The sequence below is a fragment of the Notechis scutatus genome, chromosome 1, assembly GCF_049901735.1.
Source record: "Notechis scutatus isolate UNSWTSFEM ecotype Mainland chromosome 1, rNotScu1.2, whole genome shotgun sequence".
Taxonomy (NCBI): Eukaryota; Metazoa; Chordata; class Lepidosauria; order Squamata; family Elapidae; genus Notechis; species Notechis scutatus.
Window position 1 is genome coordinate 307,914,516 of NC_142009.1, and position 20,571 is coordinate 307,935,086.

At 36.5% G+C, this 20,571-nt stretch overlaps 1 protein-coding gene across 2 annotated transcripts in view; it reads left to right on the forward strand.

Annotated features, from left to right (window-relative positions):
- Positions 1-20,571, forward strand: part of TRAF3 (TNF receptor associated factor 3) — a 91,695-nt gene that overhangs the window by 32,249 nt on the left and 38,875 nt on the right. The window contains exon 3 of one of the 2 annotated variants that reach the window (XM_026680203.2): positions 12,412-12,527. The gene's annotated coding sequence lies outside the window, so the exon portion shown is untranslated. Of the gene's footprint in view, positions 1-12,411; positions 12,528-20,571 lie in introns of those variants that run through there. The other variant, XM_087952203.1, reaches the window with a different exon arrangement.

The following is a 20,571-nucleotide window of genomic DNA, read 5'->3' on the forward strand; positions in this document are numbered from 1 at the left end:
CTAAAGGGAACCAGAAAAAAAAGATGATTACAATTAAGGGAGGAGAGACTCATTCATACAAGGGGAAATACTGTTTAACTATAGAAAAAAATTAATGCTGTTTAAGAACAATGTAAGATTGTTTTGGAGTGAATAACAACAGATTTTATTAGATAAAACAGTGAAATGTGGATTTGGGGTTTTAGAAAATGCTGGATTATAAAAGTGATATGGCAAAAAGATGCTGTGGATCTAAAAATGGACTTAAAATGCCAAAAAATAAGAATGATGTGGAAAAAGATGCCAACATGGATGAAGATTCCAAATGAAACTAGTTGGAGTCTTAACAATTAAAGGGGCCATACAAATATTAAATCAGAAGTGTGACTTGGAAAGCTAGAAAAGAAATGTGTGAAACCAAGAAAACTTTCTCTGAGGAGAGAAAGAGAAACTACTGAAGCTGTTTCTGAAAGGAGACAAAGAGAATGACAAGAAATTAACTTGTGGGACATTGTTGGATGGGATTAAAGATCAAGCTTCAAGCTTTTCAAAATAAACAGCTCCACACAGTGAGTTTATTCAATTAGGTTAAAATAAATATATTCTGTTTCTAATAGCTATTAATGGGATTTATTTTTGACCAGGATTGAATGATGAGGCTTTAAAGATCTTATTACAAATGGGGAGTGATTTCTTTTGCTTTATTTCTTAGAGACAGTTTGGGAATATAAAATGGATTTACTTGATGAAGGTTAATAATTGCTTAACAATTGGTATGAGATGTTTGTGCTGATCTGTTGTGTTTGGTTTTTGCCAAACATGGCACTGTGCATTATAGCTAAACATCTTCACTTTGCTCTCTATCCAAAGGACAGTGTTCCAGAAGGCGTGTGCACAGGCGCATGCTTCTGCGCAGATGCAAGTGTCTCCTGCGCGCCACTGCACCCCCACGCATGCACGGCAGATACCTGACAATCAGCTGTCGGGTGGGAGGCGTACGCGCATGCGCAGTAGACCTTTTCTGGGCGAAAAGGGCGAATGCTCACGTGCCAGTAGTAATGGCTCTGTGTGCCACTTCTGGCATGCGTGCCATAGGTTCGCCACCATGGCTATAGAATAATGGAGTTCAAATTGTTTGGAAATGGCCTTATAACTCTTCCCAGATTGATGGGCAGCAACAATTGCTTCTTGAAGACCTATTTACTCTTTGGCATTGTGTTAACATACACCTGAATGCTGGAAACCAGCAAAGTCCTTCTATTCATGCATTCAGGTCTAGCCACTATAGAAAACCCCAGCTACATAATTATCAGAGAAGCCATACAGATTGAAAAAAAACCCTGAAAGCATGAATAGAAGAGATGACTCCACCAGACTGTCAATTATCTGGAAGCCTGCACTCTCAAACAAAAAAATCTCCACACCACAAGCCAGCCAAACACCTGGGCACAAACAGACTCCCCTTGATACCTCCAGCTCAAACACACCCCATCCAGGCACCCAGATGAAACCTAGCTTCCTAACTAATGATAGCCGTCCATTTACCCGAAGCCAAGCTGCACTAAAGGCCTCCAATAAAGTAACACAATGCTGCCAGCCAATCAAGATACAAAAAGAGCCACAAAACAGACAGAAGATATTAGAAACACCAATCAAGCAGAACACAGCAAACTCCAAGACCAATAAACACAGACCAAGACTCCCAATCAATCAGGATGAAGAAAAAACCATTCTGGCACAGCATAGGCTAGCCCCAAATTTAAAACTGAAACAGCTGTGAAAGTCTGACTCACAGACGAACCCAATAGAGAAGCCTGATGATGGCAGATGAGATTCTGCTGAAACGTTGCTACAACTTTAAAAGCACAACTATAATGAAGTGGGAAAATACCCGAACAAAGCTGAATACCATATATATATATATATATACACACACACATATACATATACATACACACACACACACACACACTCTATCTATCTATCTATCTATCTATCTATCTATCTATCTATCTATCTATCTATCTATCTGTGGTGGTCTTTAATCAGTGTACATATAATATCTCTGAGTGAAGTTTGACTCCTGATGACCTTTTAGAGAAGTCCAAGAGCACCTTGGTACCTGAAAATAGAAACCCAGTTCTTCATTCTGATATCTATTTTGTTGATACAAGTTCTAAACATCTAGATTATTTGAAGAACCTGAACATCTTGATAACCACTTACTAAATTAGATGTTGTGGGAAACTCTGTGTTTAATATATTTTTATGGCCTCTTCTCTGCTGGAATTATTTGCAAAATACAAAGTGGTACGATCGCTTTTGCTCTAGTAGTTTCACAATTAGAAATTGCTACTTAGGACTATCCTGAACAAATTTAACACATTTGCTTCTGTCATCAAAAAAAGCGTTTTAAGTGATTTCTATTATATTGTTCATGCATCTTAGGGGGAGGTTGTATGTTTGCTTTAAATTAATAGTAAAATTAAACTATGTACCCAAAATTATTTTAATATATTTCATTCTCATCTTTTTCTGGCTTCAAAAAATCAATTGGCAATTAGTATTATTATGCTTTTTGACTTTGAGGATGGTATAGAAATTTTATGAATAAAATAAGTTGGCTTCATGATACATTTAGTTATTTCTGGAGAAATCTTTATTTATAAAGCAGGACAGGCACCTCCCACTTGCTTATGTTGATGCAAAGGCCTCTTCTTAGTCTAATGTATTTCATTTTGTTTCTTTTACCTGTCATTTCCATTTGTTCAGTATTAACAATGAATAACTGTTTTTTTTAAAAAAAATAATTGATTATGTATCAAGAGAGACGTGGGGGAAAATGCAGGCCTTCCTGAATTTATGAAACCTGTCTTTGGATCCTAGTTCAATTATGGGCTATTTCCTTTTATTTGTTTATGTTAAACATGCTTTAGAATATCTTATTTATTGGAATATCAAATTATGAATCTCCTCAGAACTGGACACTATTTGAGAAGGATTCAGTTGAATGCAAAGTAAATTGGAAATATTATTTCCCATGACTTGAAAATTATATTTCTCTTAGTAGAGTCCCAAATTGCAATTGCCTTTTTTTTTTTGCAATCATGTTACATTGATGACTAATACCAAGTTTGTAATTGGATTTTCACAAGTACTTTTGATGGAACATGATGAAACAGGCTGGTCCAGAATGGCAAAGAAGTGAGACAAAACTATATAGTCTGTCCTTATGTATTCAGCCTACATGCTGAATACATATTGAGGAAAGTCTAGATTGGAGGATGCACATGGTTTTTAAATTGGAGGAAAATGTAACCTGTGATATTCTGATGACATTCTTTGAGCTAACATGCAAGTGATCTACAAACTCTAGTAAGAAAATTCAAGGAGAGCAATGAGTGTAAGATTAAGACCAAAATAATGACAAGTTTAACAACCAGCTTTAGGACTGTCAATGAAGATACTGAAGTGGTAGATAGCTTCTGCTTTTTTTAGGGTTGACTATTAACAGTAAAGGATCCAAGAATCAATAAATATGCCTCAGATTAGGACTTGGTAGAATAGTATTGAAGGCCTTAGAAAATATGACTCTGGAATGCATATACCCATATGCATCAAAATTGTGCATGATTTTCCCTTTGACAATAGTTGGACTTTAAAGAATAGAATAGAAAGAATGTTGACATTTTTCAATGTTGGTGTGGAGAAGGTTTTTTGAGAATATAAATAGCCAAGAACAAAACAAAACAAATGGAATACAGAACAAATCAATCTAAAGTTCTCACTTGAACTACAAATCATCAGACTCAAATGATCATATTTAAGACATATGAAAATCCAGTTTCTTTGAGAAATCTATAAAGCTAGGGAGGGTAATAGGAAGGAAAAGAAAAGGACAGCTAGCAACAGGATGGATGGTCTCAATATAGTGGTGATGGGTGTATTGTTGGGAGACTTGAGTGTGAGACTGAGGACAGAAGTTCCTGGAGAAGGTCCATCTCTGCTAAGAGATCACACTGATTTGATGGCACGTAATCAAATTATCAGCAACATATTCAAAGGAATACAATTCACAAGGGAAGAAGAAAACAAGGGCTTCCGGTTTGCAAGGCTTCGGCGGCGGCAGGGATTCGCGATACTGCGCGATCCCTGCTGCGCTCGCTGCCAAGGTTCCCCGATCCGCTTGGATTTGGGGATATAGCTGCCCGTGAGGCAGCTGAAGACAGGGGATCCGGATAGGGGTTTGGGGTGTCGCAGACCCCCTCCCCAGCCGGCAAAACCCCCTTTTCCCAAGGCGGAGAAGCGGCAGTCAGCAATGGCCGCCACGAGAAGAAACCTGCAGCCGGACAAGATTGTGCAGGAGGAAGAAAGTCGGAAGAGCTGTGAAAGTGGTTTTGACCGGGACAAAGCAAGTGAAAGTACCCTGGAATTTTGAAAGTTGCTAAAAACACATTGTTTCAGAGAGTTACAAGCGGCGAATGGAACTCTAAAAGGAAAGGTTTTTTTCCTTTTCACTCTCCTTCCTAACGTGACAGTGGATGGAACCATAAGAGAAATCGGAAAACCTGCATTGGAGGTAATTAAATGCTGAAGGGATAAGGATTTCTGAACATTTTTAAAAAAGAATCTTTTTTGCTGTGAGTGGGAAGGGAGAGGAAAAAAAATTGGAGCAGAACTTGAAAATAAGGAGAAGACTGTCTAGAACTCTAAAGAGTTATTAAACATTAATAAGACTTCTAAAAGATATATTTTAAATGGAACTTTGTGGCTAAACTTTAACCCCAGAAAGAGAAAGTGAAGAAGGAGAATTTAAAAGTATTTAAAAGAAACAGCTTGTTTGGATTGTTTGGTGATTTTGGAACTTCTGAGAATTATCTCTGATTAAAAGCACTTGGGTGGTTGTTTGGAAAAACTTTTCTCTCTACAATGGCATCACTTGTGGATGGATTGAAACTTGTATACCAAAAATATGAAAAAGAAAAGCAAGAAGGGAAGGATTCTCTTGGCACTCTTTTTCAATTTTTAGAAATGGCGGTTTGTACTTATGTAAAGCTGAATGCGCAACAGGATGACTGGGACAAAGAAGAAGCCATTTTTGATGAACAAGTGTCTTTGGTTGGGGAAGGAAAGGAAAAAGAGAAAAAGGAAAAGAAGACTTTAAGACTTGGAAAAATAACCAAAAAGAGAAGAATAAGGTGAAAAGGGGATACTATGCTAGAAAACAACAGAAAGGAGGAAAGCAGAATAAAAGGGAGGTGGAGAGACAAGGGGTAAAGAGGACAAGGAGAAGAATAAGCAAGGGAGAAAGGAAGGGACTAGAAGCCTCAATGGTGGGGAGCAAGATGCAAAGAAACAAAAGTCTTTTAGAGATAATGGGTAAAATTTATTGAAAAAGGGATTCTGGAAAGGTACACAAGATTGTATTTTTACATTTGTACTTAGAAATAATCATAGAAAATTGGAAACAATATGCAATTGAAAATGTGATAAAATATTTAGTATAATTTAGTGAAATTTTTGTCAAGAAAAGGGGAACACTTTAATGAAACAATGATTTAAGATATGTGATGTGGGGGAATAATTAGGGAAAGCATAAGTGTTCCCATAAAGGCATGATATTTAACTGAAATGGGTAAAATGTTTAAGATATAAATGATTGTTAATATTAATAATTAGACTATGTTACCCTAGTGAATTTTTTTGTGAAATGAGAGATTTGGAGAAGGGGAACATTCTAATGAAATAATGATTTAAAATATGTGATGTGGGGGGGGGAATAACTATGGAAAGTAGGTGCTCCCATAAAAGTATGCGATTTAATTGAAAAGTAATGTGCTAAGTGTTTTAAGATATAAATGAATATTAATATTAATGAATAGATTTGTATTGGTATTGATAATATTGTATAATTTTAGAATGTACCAAACAGAATCCCAATGTAAGCTATGTATTCTATATTAAGTATTATAAATGTAGGGGGAAAGAGATAAAGGCATCATACTCCAATTAGTGTACAGGAGAAGTTTTTTTCAAAGAAGAAAGATAAATGGATAGCTGGAAATAGAACAGACAAAGAATAATAAATATTATGATTTGAATTGAGATGAGATAAATAAAATAAAATTAAGAAAATTTAAAAGAGAGGAGAAGCTATATAGAAAATTGAAAATGCTAATAAGATATGGAATGGTATATAAAATGAATATGAATTTGAATTTGTGTCTGTATGAAGAGTTTTAACCGGGACTAAGCAACTTTCAGAAAAGAGTTTTTTTTAATGTTTCTATGTTTTGTGTTTTTGTGTGTTTATGTTTGATTGAGCTAATAAAACCTTGGAGGAATGTTAGAAAAGGACAACGGAGAATAAAAGATAGAAGAGAATAAAGCAAGCCAGAAAGGGAAAATAAGTATAGTGAATAAAAACATATAAAATAGATAAATATAGAAAAGAAATATAATTGAATAAAAGTATAGGGACAAATAATGAGGAATTTGAAAGGATATTTATGTGTTTATAAGGAGATATGTTAATGATGTATAAAATGTTTTATTTGTTTAAAATTTACAAATAACTTTCAGAAAAGAGGTTTTATGTTCTTATGTTTTATGTTTTGTATGTCTTTAAAAATTAATAAAATCTGTTAAAAAAAAAAAAAAGAAAACAGTATGCTGCCCTACTCACAAGAGAATCTGTAAGAAATTTAGATGAGCACAAACAAATTGCAGTAATCCCTGTACATCACAAAAAGGAATCAGATATTTATACAACATCTTCCAACAAAATGGATACCCACACAACTTTATCAAAAAGTGCTTGATCACTCAACCTACTATAGTACAACCAACACAAGTTGAGATAAGGATAATACTGCCATGCATTCAAACCACCTCAGAAACCACCAACAGTTACAACAACATGGCATCACTGTAGCAGCCAAGCTAACTAAAGCTCTTGAAAACATCCTAAGTAAACCAGGGATATAGCAACCCCAGAAGAAAAAACCAGAATCATCTACAGCAGTGGTAGTCAACCTGGTCCCTACCACCGACTAGTGGGCGTTCCAGCTTTCATGGTGGGTGGTAGGGGTTTTGTCCCCTGATTTATAAATCGCCATTACTGTGGAACCGGTGGGCGGTTAGAGGAAATTTTACTACTAACAGATAAAAAGTAGGCGGTAGGTATAAAAAGGCTGACCACCCCTGATCTACAACATACAATGTAAAGATTGTAATATCCACTATGTAGGACAAACAGATAGAAGACTAGTAGAACACATCCATGAATACCAATTAGCAGTTAGGAGACATGGTGAAAATTTATTACTTTTGCAACACATGGACATATTTAACCATAGCTTCAACTAAGAACTATGAGCATCCTAGATCAAGCCAAATTCAAAAACACTAGATAATTTCTGGAAGTCTGGCATTCAGACAAATCAGCAATCAACAGGCACAGGAGATAAACAACAACTACATACAATCAAAAAGGAAAGAGACAATCAAAAAGGAAAAAAGAGACAATCAAAAAGGAAAATCAAAAAGAGACAATCAAAAAGGAAACAAAAAGATCAAAACATCACCTTACCAGCTATCATTAATCGGAGCAGAGATTAACACCAAGATGAAGACCAATGATCAAGAAGTGAGTACCCCAATTAAGGAACTAGTAACTCAGACTTACAATTAAAAGTAAACAACAGCCTAATCGAGAAACCATTCTGATAGGGCAAGTAATTAATATATAAATAGATAGCAAACCCCATTCTCTTCTAGCCCTGATGTACCTAGTTTGCTAATGAAACATCTGCAAGAAAACAACCAAACACAGAGAGTACCAAGTACCTTACACAATTAATTTCACAAATACTGTTGCCAAGCTAGATATTCCTCTTACATCTGAGGACTTCCTATGATTTTACTTTCTATTTTTTAAGTAAAGAAGTTTGCATTTATTTTTGATCAATTTCATTCTGTTATTTTTAGCCCTTTTCTCTAATGTACCAAGTAATTGTAGAAAAAATCTATGTGCTTTGTAGGAGATTACACTGACATAATAACTGACAATAAATGTAAAAATAAATATGAATCTTATACCATCTAAAGGTTGATAAATGTTTTTATTCTTAACCTACTGGGCTAGATTTATAATTGGCTTGTTGACCAATGAAGCCTCAGAATGGGCAGTCCATCTTTTGGAGATCAACTACCTTTTATAGATAATTATACTAAAATTTATGGCCTGACTGAGAGCTGCTTTTGGTGAACAGGCTAGACAAGGAATAACTTAACACAAGATTGAACAAGGTAAGCATAAAGTATAATGAGTTCAACTGGATTGAGGAAGTGTATACATCAATCAATCAATCAATCAAATAAATAAATAAATGTGATACATAAATGTGAGATGGAATGAGATGACATAGATTGACCAGTTTAAAGGAGCCTATCTAATAAACTATAGGATGATTTGATTGGACAGGACACTGCAGAATCTTCCTTCAATGCTTCAAGAATGGGACACACTGGATGAGAAAGATAAATAGTCTCTGATTTCCACCTCCATTTCCCCCCATCTGCTTATGAGACCTCAGTACATGTCTAATACATCAGCAAAGCGCCAGCAGAATCTCGTTAGTGGTAGAAAAGCAGTGCCAACACATGCATGACCTTTTATTATTATTTTTTATTATTTATTTTCTCAAGCGATTATAAGGTAACAGGTATAAGTATAAGCATAGTTATGAATACATGCAATGGATACATATAAGAAAAATAAAAAGAAACAAAAGGACAGGGATGGTAGGCACGTTGGTGCGCTTATGCACGCCCCCTACAGACCTCTTAGGAAAGGGATGAGATCAATAGTAGACAGTCTAAGGTTAAAGTTTTTGGGGTTTGGGGAAGAAGCCACAGAGTCAAGTAAGGTAGAGTATTCCAGACATTGACCACTCTGTTGCTGAAGTCGTATTTCCTGCAATCAAGTTTGGTGCAGTTAACCTTGAGTTTGTATCTATTATGTGCTCTTGTATTGTTATGGTTGAAGCTGAAGTATTCATTGACAAGTAGGACATTGCAATATATAATTTTATGTACTATACTTAGATCAGACCGAAGGCGGCGTAGTTCAAGGTTTTCTAGGTCTAGAATTTCAAGTCTGGTGGCATAAGGTATTCTGCAATGAGTAGAGGAGTGGAGAACTCTTCTTGTGAAATATTTCTGGACTTTCTCAACTGTGCTAATATTAGATACGTAATGTGGGTTCCAGACTGATGAGCTGTATTCGAGTATTGGTCTAGCAAATGTTTTGTATGCTCTAGTTAGTAGTGTGATATTACCAGAGAAAAAGCTATGTAGGATTAGGTTAACAATTCTTAATGCCTTCCTAATGTATTGTGGGACTTTGGGACATTTTGTACTCTTGGTAACTTTTCTTGCTCTGAATCAGCTGTGAAATCCTGCACATAGGCATTGTGAAGGCATTTGGCCATCACCTGGCCTAGATGTCATAATGGTGCTCTATGGTGAAGGAACATGGCCTCTACTCCAGGAGTTCGGAGGGAAGAATATCTGGCAGTTAAATAATACTGAAACCATGTACAAAATCAACACATGCATAGAAAGGTAAAGAGATTCAATATAAAAAGACTGTTTGGATTGGCTATATGAGGGGTAGGGGTGGATGGAAATACCAGGCTTCTGCAGGAATGAGGGAAGGAGTGTTTTGAAAAGGAAGTGGCATGAGAACACATTCTCATAAGATTACCAGCAAATACCAGATGTACTGTACATAGCAGTCATTGGAATCTTTTTGTAATAATTTAACTTTGCTATTTATCAAAGCTTTTCTATTCTTGGAAGTTTTGTTTCTGCAATTTCTTATCTAGCTGCCCCTGAGAAGTCTGATACCTCTTTTGTTTTTTTTTAAACAAGTTCTTATCCTTCTCGAGTTTTTTTTTTCTGATTAGCTTCTCTTGCCATAGGAGCCTTTTTATGATTGTTATTTATAATTAAGGTTTCTATCTTTCTGATTACTTTTTATGAAATAATCAGAAAGAATATGGCTCATACAATTCATGGCCTTTGTTATCTAAACATGAATGCTTAGAATATGGGGAATAAACAAGGTAAAATTGACTTTTTAAGAAAGAAAATATTAATTCTCTATTTAATAATGGTGATCATAAATGTATAATCTCAAAAAATTATAAGCAGTACAAGGCAGTCTTAGTGTGTTTATATTTTTATTTCCTGATAGATACATACATTATATCGGCTTACAAGTTTAAAAAAATGAACCTGGAAATACTGTAGAGTGTCTGGATTAAAATAAATACAGGAACAAATAAAAACACAAGTGGTCCACAGTTAATGGCCACTCACTGACTTGCAATGATACAGAACAAGTAATACTTCTGGCCATCTGACCACCCCACTGTCATGTGATTACTGGTGGTTCCCTTGGCAACCAGGAGTGCCAGAATTGTCTTTGTTAAATGACACTGTTAAAATGTCACACTTTACAACTGCCTCACTTATCAATGACAATTTGTATTGTTATTGCCTTTGTTATTTTAATTGTGAGCTTCCCAGAATCACATTTGTGAAATAGGTAATTACACAACGTGATAAATGAATAAAAATAAGTAAGACTTAGTAGAAAAGTACCAGATGTTTTAGGGAAAAGTGATCATGTACAACTGGCTTTCTTGATTTTAAAAGAAAAAGTATAATTAAAAAATGTACCTTGGATTTAAAAACAAATAATAATAAGGCAGAAGACCAAATGAGCCTCAGCTTTCAGGTTCTTGAACTTCCTTCCTAGATTTTTAAATAGATGATTTTGCAAAAGTAAATGTGCTAGAGCAAGAAGGGATATTAACTGATAGATAAGATAAATCTTGGAAATTCCATTGCACTCCTGATCCTTGCATATGGGAAATTACCTTGAGATGATAAGTTCTGTTCTGCACACATTTATTTCATTTTCCCATGGTAGTGAATTATCATCTATCAGAACTCCTTGTGTCCTTGTGCTTACAATGCAGCCCTAGGCACTGAAACAGACTTTGTCTTCAAGGAAAGTTGCAAAAGCTTTTTATTGCATAATATACGGGTGGAAATAGAGAATTAAAATGAATAGTTGAGCATAGTAGTAAGCTGCTACCAACACAGCAACTCCTTGTGGAGAAATATGAAGTGCAGATTTCAAGACAAGTTTCTTAAGTAATAAGAAACAACAAAATGGATGTTTTATGAAATTACGATGTAGCAAAAGCTATATTAGAGATTGCTGTCCTATAGCTTTATTTTCTAAGAGCACTTCCATATTTTTTCACTGCTAATAGCTAAGGACTTTGTTTTCAGAAGCTGTAGTTGCAGATTTCATAAAATCAGTTGGATGAGCTCTTTCATGGAAATTATTTCTGTAACCAATAGATTTCTTATCCAGTTCCTGAATATGATAAATCATTTCACATAAGATATGCTGACTTCAAACAGTATTTTCTTGTTTAATCAAAGTTATTCTCTTTCCTTTTTTTGAAATGTAACTTTGTTTGACATTTAAGATTTGCTCTTTTTATGTTTGCCCAAAATTAGAGAATAATCATGTAACTAACAACAATTCTATTTTATTATGGAAAAACTGAAAGTATTCATTTATTTATAAAATTTATTGGCCACCCATCTTATCATAGAGTAAGTGTGTCCTAGCAAAATGTACCCTTGACCTACAAAAATTAATTTCTTATTGTAAATAACCAGTACAGTTACTAAGATTAGGGTGTAGCTGCTTATTTTGCAGGCTGCCTTATTTTTCAACTTATTTTTTTTTCAAGTTAAAGGGTCTTTAACCCTATGCTGACCTGTGACTGTAGGCAGATTTAAGTCTGAGATTAAAGACTAATTAAAAAGTCTTATGATAAAATATATCTGCAGTTGAGAGCAAATATAATCAATTACATATAATGAAATGTCATTGTTTAAAAGCATATTTGATCCTACCTATTTCTGTATTTTTTCCTATGCTTGCATTCAAATCAATTCAGATAATTATAATTATAAATTTGCATGGTAGTACATTCATCTTATAAATATTTCTGGGATTTTTTTTGTTTTCTGTGGTTGCATGGGGAAAAATACTACTAGTTTGGAAGAGTAGTAACTGATATATGCATGTAACATCACAAACACCGAAAACCAAATAAAAATGAAAACAGGATAAGATGGGAAAATAAGTTTTAAAAGATCTCTGCTGGATAAGCAATATGGAAAAGAAATATTAGAGGAGTAAAAGAGACAGTTAAAATTTGTGGCAAAGACGATATGAGGACAATCTGTTTATGTATTCACAAAATATTTTTTTAATTCTGTACGATTCTGATCAATATTTTGGATGTGGGCTTAAAGATGTTTGTTTGTATCTAGGTTAAAAGAGTCCACATTTGATGACATCAACTTGGAGTCGCCCGAGTGTTCATTTTTCTTTGACATTTTCCTCTGATCAAATTTAGATGTTCTTATCCTTTTCATCTTTCATACAGGTAAGTTATTTTATTCTGGGAAAGAAATACTATTAACATTTAAGAACAGAAGTGATGTTATGAGGACTAGCATATTGTATGGTTAAGACTTTGACTCTTAAGGAGGGACACCTATTTTTTAGTCCTCCATAGATGTCAGCTATGTCACCTTGGGCAGTCTGAAAGATAGGGCCAAGGAATGATAGAACAGATTAAAAAAACAAGATTAACTGGTGATGAATTTGGTTCAGCCTCTGCAAAGAGTTGCAATGGAAAAGCCATCTTCCCCTCAGATAGCAATGGAGGTATGGCAGAGGTGAACTGTGCTGGCAGTATGTCCAGCTTAAAAGGTCAGGGGAGGACTGCAGCATGTCTTAATTAATCTCTGATTTAGAAGAGCAAATTGGGAGATTGGAGTCCAGCTCTAAAACTTATAGCTTCAGGAGAGGCATGTGAGACAGATAGCAGCAGAGTCAAGAGATTTGGACTTTGATAAGGAGATTAACTTGCAGAAACCAATGAAAGGAGAAGAGAGGATAAATACCAGTCTTATCAGGTATTTTGTAGCTAGAGTGGGGTTTTACATAGGAAGTAAGACAATAGCACATGTCCAACGCACACATTGGAAGGTACTGAGCAAGTCTCCTCCACAGTGAAAAAATTGTGGCAGGGAGGCACTTCTGTCTAGTTAGATACTGAAAATGTACAAATAATAGGGGGAGTTCCCAAGACTTATTAAAGGCTAAAGGCTAAAGGGACTAGTTACAAGTTAGGCAGAAGGTGAAATGAGTTTGGGTTGATATGTAAGTTAATGTATTACATCCCAATCTAAACCAATAGAAATGTCCTGTAATGATGTTGATGAGAGATAGATGGCCGATGCAGGTAAGATAAGAAAGGGAAGTGTACATTTTGATGTTTAGAGGTGATTTGATTGGGGTTCAATTGGACAGATGTAGATACAGCAGGAGGTGCTAGGGATTGTTATGTTTTTTAGAGAGATAATGCTATCCATAGAGAAAAGGTGATCTTCTTTCCTCCTGTTAGCGCAGTAGAGAATTTAATACTCTGTTAAATATTCTGTTAAAAATAAAGGTATGCTTTACAAATAGAATTGTGGGCTTTTTAAAAACTAATTCTTTAGACTTATCTGTTATTTCTGGGCTTCTTATTTTTAAGATTTTTTATATCCATATTATTTCTAAAAATGTATTTTTCTATCTAATTATATTGTAATCTATAATTCTATATTTTATTTTCACTTATCCAACTTTTATGATTATTTTTCTCCAAAATTTTACAATTTTTTTATGTACTTACTATATTTTTGGTAATAATTTAATTATTATTAAATAATTGAATTGAATTGAACCTTCTTCACATCGAGCATAATTTAATTTACTGTACACTCAAGTTACAAATTTAAAAAAACCTTCTCCCCATAGTTTAACCTTTATTTCTACGCAGTCTAGAAATTATCTTTTTAATTCTAGCTCAGCAAAAAGTACATTAGGAATTACCAGAAATATAAAATAAATAATTTCCCCATGGTCAAATAGTCCAACTTTATATTCCTTCTTTTTGCTCTGCACAATCTTGATCTTTAAATCATTCCTATGGCATGACAAGAGTTGATCGTTTATCACTGTTTGTATAGAAGCATAGGCAGAGCTGAGGGGGATGGAGTTAAGCATGTCATCAGTTTAGAGTTCTTATGTTGCCAAAAATGATCTAAGTCCAACCATTCCTGAATTCCGTTGATATTTTTCTGGTGCCAATTTAGTGTTAGAATTTTAGTTGACTAGATTTGAAAAAAATCTATGCTGCAGTCTAAGGTTATATAACAGATAGTCTTCATTCTCTTCTGTCACTTTGGCATTTAAAAGGAGTCTTCAAAGCTTTCACCAACCTTTGTTAATCTATAAAAAGGCATCACCTAGAATTTCTTGTTGCAGCTGTTCTATGTGCGTATCTTTTTCTTGATTTGTCTTTTGTATTTCCATTTTGGGAATCTTAATTTTGTTGTCTTCTGTGCCTTCAAACTCTAGTCTGTGTCAGGTAAAAGTTTTTTCATCATCTTTTCAAAGTCTATCCATTGAAATCTGTATCCTTTCTGAGATATTAATATTTCAATCAATATTTCAAAATACCTTTGTTAGATAAGAAAAAGTTATAAGTAGCTTAGGCATTTTAACATTTTTTTTTCTGCCTGGTCCGTTAGTTCCCTCTAGTGTCCATTTGCAATCATCAACAAATCTCAGTTCATGGTTCCTTTCAGTCATTTCCCATGAGGTTATATTATTTAATTATAATATAACCTCATGGGAAATGACTGAAAGGAAATAGTTAACTATTTAAATAATAATTATTTAATTATAAATATATATTTAAAATAAACATATTTATAATTAAATAATAAACAATGTCCCATATCTCTCTAGTCTTTCAATCCATTTAGTTTTTTCAAAAAATCAAACTCCTTTTATGAAAAGCTTTTTGCCAATTCTTTAAAAAAAAAATTAAGTCTGAAGAATGTAAAACTCACCAGATGTCAAATTAAGCTCACTGATTTGAAGGTCTCTAATATTCATAAAGTGGTGGAATTGAATATTTTTAAATGTGATTAGAAAGTGAATCCTTAAAGGCTCTGCTGCTATTAAGAGCAAAGATATTGTCTTCCTCCATTCCTGGGGCTTGAACCTGCATGCAACCACTGGAGGAAATGCCATTCATAGCACTCATTGACAGTTTTCTTCCCCAGCGAGATTCAGAGGACTGGTCTACTTGCCAGTCTTTCTTTACAGCTCGTTTGCCAGCCCCTACTCACATTGCCAGCTACCCACTACAGTATTTTTATTATAATATCTTCTATTAAATTTTCATTCTTTCTAAAGGTCTGTCAATTCCAGACCTTTACTGACCTTTCTCCTGGCTTTTTGCCATCTCTGTTGTGCAAGTGTGGCTGGTCATCATTATAGATCTTGATTGCCTCTAGTTCTGCTGTAGACTTAACTTAAAGTTATTTTCTATCTGCACTGGCCTTCTCTAACATAAGCTGCTATTACGCCAGGACTGCTTATCTCTAGTGCTGGCTCTCATCACCTTGTCCCTGGCTTTCTGGTACTAATAGTCTGGCACTAGCTCTTTTTGGTTGATACTGTCTGGCATTTGATACTTCTAGCCTACTCTGGTATGAATCTCTCTGACCACTGTTATCCTGTTACTCCGATTCAGTCCTCTCTGGCGTGCATTCTCTGGCTTCTCTGGCAATTTGTGTGTCTAATATGCTCCAATTTAACTATCTCTGTCATCTGGTGCTGTTGCTATCGTTGCTCTGTGCTGCTTCCAGCCTCATCTACAGCATCTGCCTGGCTTGGAATAAGTGAAAATGCTGCAGGCTGAAAAGCTAACTGTTTCTGGCCTCAGCCCTCTCAGAGTTCATCCTAGTACTCCAGTGCTTTCCAGTTCCTTGTGACTGGAAAAAACCCTTTCCAAGGGACTTGCCCTCTCGGACTTTCCCTTGTACCACTTCCTTTTTTTTAGTTGTCTTTAACACTTGAACTCCTTTCTCTCTCTCCTTTGTGGTGCTGAACTGCACAGCCAAGTTTTCCTGTGCCTACATCATTGTTTAAATGACTGGCTCCTCAAAATGGTAATGGTGCAGTCCTTTTAAACTATTGGAGCAATGTACAGAAATCCTTACTACTGCTGGTGTCCTCTCAAACTACTTCAAAGCCAGCTGTTCATCCCTGGATATTGGGACCTGGATTCTTAGGTACCCAGGGTTCCAGCTGCTGCCAGCAAACACCAGATCTTTATGAAATAAGACCATATCCATATATGATGGAAATATGCACAGATGTGGTGTAACTGAGATCTTGTTGGGCAGCTATGGGAAAATTTGCTCTCCTAGGTTTCAGGTCTTGCTCAGTTATGATGCAAGATCAAGGAGGTGGTCCAACCATGGTTGTGCCTATACCTTTTGCAGTGATTGGAGTTCAATTTCTCCAATGCATCTATACAGGGAAAGCATTTGCACTTTGACATGGAATGTTGGCAACTATTCCTTTCCACCTCCACAGTTGGCCTAAAGCAGAGCTGTTAGGTTGGAGAGAGTTCCCCTGCTAGGCTATGCTTGCTTTTTCTGCTGTGCTTTTTATACATTTAGATCATAATCAGAAAATGAACGTGCTTCCTAAACACCTTAGTTTTCCAACTGAGTTTCAGGTTGTTTTTTTCTGTATCATTAGGCTACCAACACTTCCTGAAAATAAGTAGTCAGTATCTTGTTTTATAAAATAAAATTCAGAAAAATTATATATAAGTTGAAATATGGTAGCAGTCCAACTTCCAGACTGTCCAGGCAGACTGTTTTGTTTCTGAATGTGACTCTTTGCCTTTTGTAAATACACACTTAAAAAAACAAACAAACAAACAATGAAGTAAAATATTAATATTCTATCATTTCCTCCATAATATCTAGTGTTTTAATTCCAGTTTCCAAATGTGCTAATAAAAGGATCCTTTTGAGACTCTGCCACAATTCTATTTTTATGTTTATTATGTCCTGCCCCAAAGAATCTGGAATACTTCACATCTGCTAATGAATGTGCCTTCTCTCTGCGTTACTGTGGTTTCCTATGCTAATGCACCTTAAATGGTAAATCATTCCCCACTAGTCTTTTGAATTTGGTGTATATACAGTTAGTAACTTTGTAAAGCTTACTACTTCTGCTGATCTCATCCATGAAAATGAATTTTTAGGAACATCCTGTGATTCCTCAACATCTCTTAGGATTCAGCAAAGATTGGATACAAAATTCTGTATCTTTTCCACCTCATTATTTAAAATGTAAAGCAAGTTTGAAAGACTGCTATTGGGATTGGAAAAATGAAAGGGGTTGATTAAGCTGCTCTTTCTGCTGTTCAGTGCTTTCTAAAATATAAATTATGCAAAGGAGAAAAATGCTGACATTGACTCTTCCTGATCATAGAGTTATTCAAAAGACTTATTTTCACTATAAGAGTTTTCTGTGACTGTCAATCAAAAATATTAGTTCATTAGTCCTGCAAGTCCTAATTGATAACAACATAGCAGGAAGCTATTAATCATAAAATTACACATGGAAAAACTCAGTGACTCATCTTATTTCTCTTCTAGACTTCATATATTCATAACTTTTGGAACATTGGGACTCATCAGGCACTACCTTTCCAGAATTGGTTTCTTTTCTATTTCTTTTCCCAGAATAGGTTTCTTTTTCTAAAATCTAGAGAGTCATATTTAAGAATCCTCCTATCTCATGAGGTTCTGGAATTGGGGGTAAAACAACAGGCATTTTCCTACACCCATTCTCCATATCCTGGAGACATGCTGGGCCCCTTCCTTCCTCAAATTCTTAAATCTATTTTATTTCACTGTGCGTTTTATTCTGATTGAATCTAGTTCATCATTATACTTACATTTTTTTAATGTTGTATTTTACTTTTGCTTTCCTTTTTTTCCTTTTTCTTTTTTCATTTCTGCTTTTTATAACATGGCCCAGGTCTGCATGGATTGGAATAGTCAACAAATACTAAATCTATGACCAAACATACAGACTTGTTTTAATGTCATGTCCTAGATCATAGTGAATGATTAAAAAGTCAGTGAATCTTAGAATGTTTTTTTTTTCCACGTGCAGGAAAAAATAAAATGGAAGAACTTGAAAGCTTAAGAATATATTTTGGTTCTGATTTACTGATCAATAGTAAACCAATTAATGTCATAATGAGCAATGTTAAGGATGTGATTACCATATCATTGTTCCTTTAACTGTTTCCATGTTGTAACCATGTTTTAACCTTTTGCTACTCCTATTATGTATTACCAGTTAAATCCAAGGCTTTTGATAATAATGATAACTTTTAATCTGGTTCATTTCAAATACATATAAATTATAAATATTTCCTGTTAGAATATGAAATTGTGCCAGTATGTGCCATTGTACAACTGGTTTTAGTAAATGGTACACCATTTACTGCTCATAAAAGCATCTTCAAAAACAAGGAAGAGAAAGGACGTTCTCCTCCATGCTGCATCGAGAGCCCAGGATGGGTTGACTCCTTCCTATGACGTCATTTAGCTGAGTCTGTACTAAGCTATAAAAGCCAGCCCCGGGGAGAGACCCCAGCTTTTGACTCAGCTCTTTTCAGTCAATAGCTGTCTCTCTGAAAGTGTTCTGTTAGATAGCATTCACCAGCGATCTTCAGTACTTTTTCCTCGCTTCAAGCAGTTCCCAGGGATCTGGGCAGCTGCTCTTTCAGGAGAGCAGTGCTCTCTCTCCTGCAACGTTGGGAGCAGCATTACCAGAGCTCTGCACAGGCAAGCTGGGCAGCGTCTGTAGACCTCCCCCATGCCTGCGGTTTTGAGCAATGGTAAAAAATGATCGGCAAACTGATAAAGAGCGCAAGCCAGCTGATCGTGTGGCCGGCGGCTGCGTTTTCCTTTGCTGACTTCGCTCGGGGCTCTTTATAGCCTAAGGAGCAATTCTTTGATTTTGGAGCCTGTTTCCCCTAGTCAGTGGCCACCTTCTACCACGAGGTGAGTGGCCATTTTGTAAGCCCGGGGGTCATTTTATACCCTAAAGGGCTTCATAAAAAATTCTAAACAGTTTCTTTCTAACGCAAGAGCCTTTATTCTACAAATGGAGCAAGATAAGGCTCAGTCAGAGCTTTCCCCCCCAGTGGAACAGTCTCTTAAGCCCAATAAGAGAAAAAGACGTAGGCAACACACCCAATCAGTCCAGAGGGAGGTGGCTGCTAAAATCAGAGCTAAGGCTCTAGCCCCTAAGAAGGCAACTCAGGCTGAGTTGAAGGTAGAGAAGCGCAGGCATGCAGCCCTAGAGAGGCAGTTCAACAGAACTATTCAACAGAAGGGAGTGCAACTACAGCTTGTTTCAGGTGATACCTAGCCAAGCCCTCCCAGGGAGGAGAAGTTATCTATGAGCCTTTCCATCCTCCATCCTGGTCTCCTGAGGCTCTTGCAGTACAATCAGATCCTCAGGATCTCAGCAGATCTGGGCCTTATTTTCAACAGGCTTCTGGGCCCTATGCTGCTCCCTCTCCCTTCTGGCCTCAAACCTCTCCTCAATCTAGGCCTGAAGCCACCTTCACTCCCACAGCAGCAGGCCTTCGGCCTTCTGCCTCTACCTTTGAGCACAGAACAGGGGATACCCAAGATGTTGTCTCATTGGCCATTAGGCAGGGGTTGGCTGAAGGCTTCAAGCACATTCTTCGACCTCTGGAAAGGGTTCAGGCCATTCTCCCTTCTCAATCTATAAGTTCCTTGCCTCATCACCCTGATTTACACAGGCCCCAGGACCTCAGGGTCCATTCTTCTCTACCAGAATGGGAGGAGGTTGATGAGGAAGGAAGGGCTTCACCATCTGAACACAGTTACTCCTCTCATTCAGAGTGTGAAGAGGGCGAGATTTATGACCAAAAGGATTCTTGCCCAGAGCAGACATCCTCTGCATTGGTCTTCAAACCTACTCTCTTCAGGCCATTACTCAGCAAGGCCTTGGTCACTGCCAAGCTGTCACTGGTTGAAGTGGCTCCTGAGCCACAAGGAAATCCGTCTAGCCGAGGGGACTCGCTCTTCTCCAAGCCTGTAGTGCATGCAGAGGTTTGCCTTCTCCCATTTTGTTCCTGGACATGGTCAAGGAACAGTGCGCTTCCCCTTCGGCAGGTCCTCGCCCATCTTCTTTGGATAAGCATTTCTACAATGACAGCACAGCTCTGGACGATGCCCTGGCAGTGCCTTCTGTTGACATTCCGGTTCTGGCCTCGTTCTCATCTTCTGGCACTCCCACGGAGCCAAAAGATATCCTGAAACTGGATGATAAACATTCTGAACAGACCCTCAAGCGCAATCACCAGGCCGCTGCAAGGGCTGTTCGGGCTTCAATGGCAGCATCCTTTTTCACAAAGGCATCCATATGGTGGCTGCGCCAACTCCAGAATAGATTGCCTGCTTCTGACCTTCAGTTTCACCAAGACCTTAATAAGATTATCGCAGCAGTGG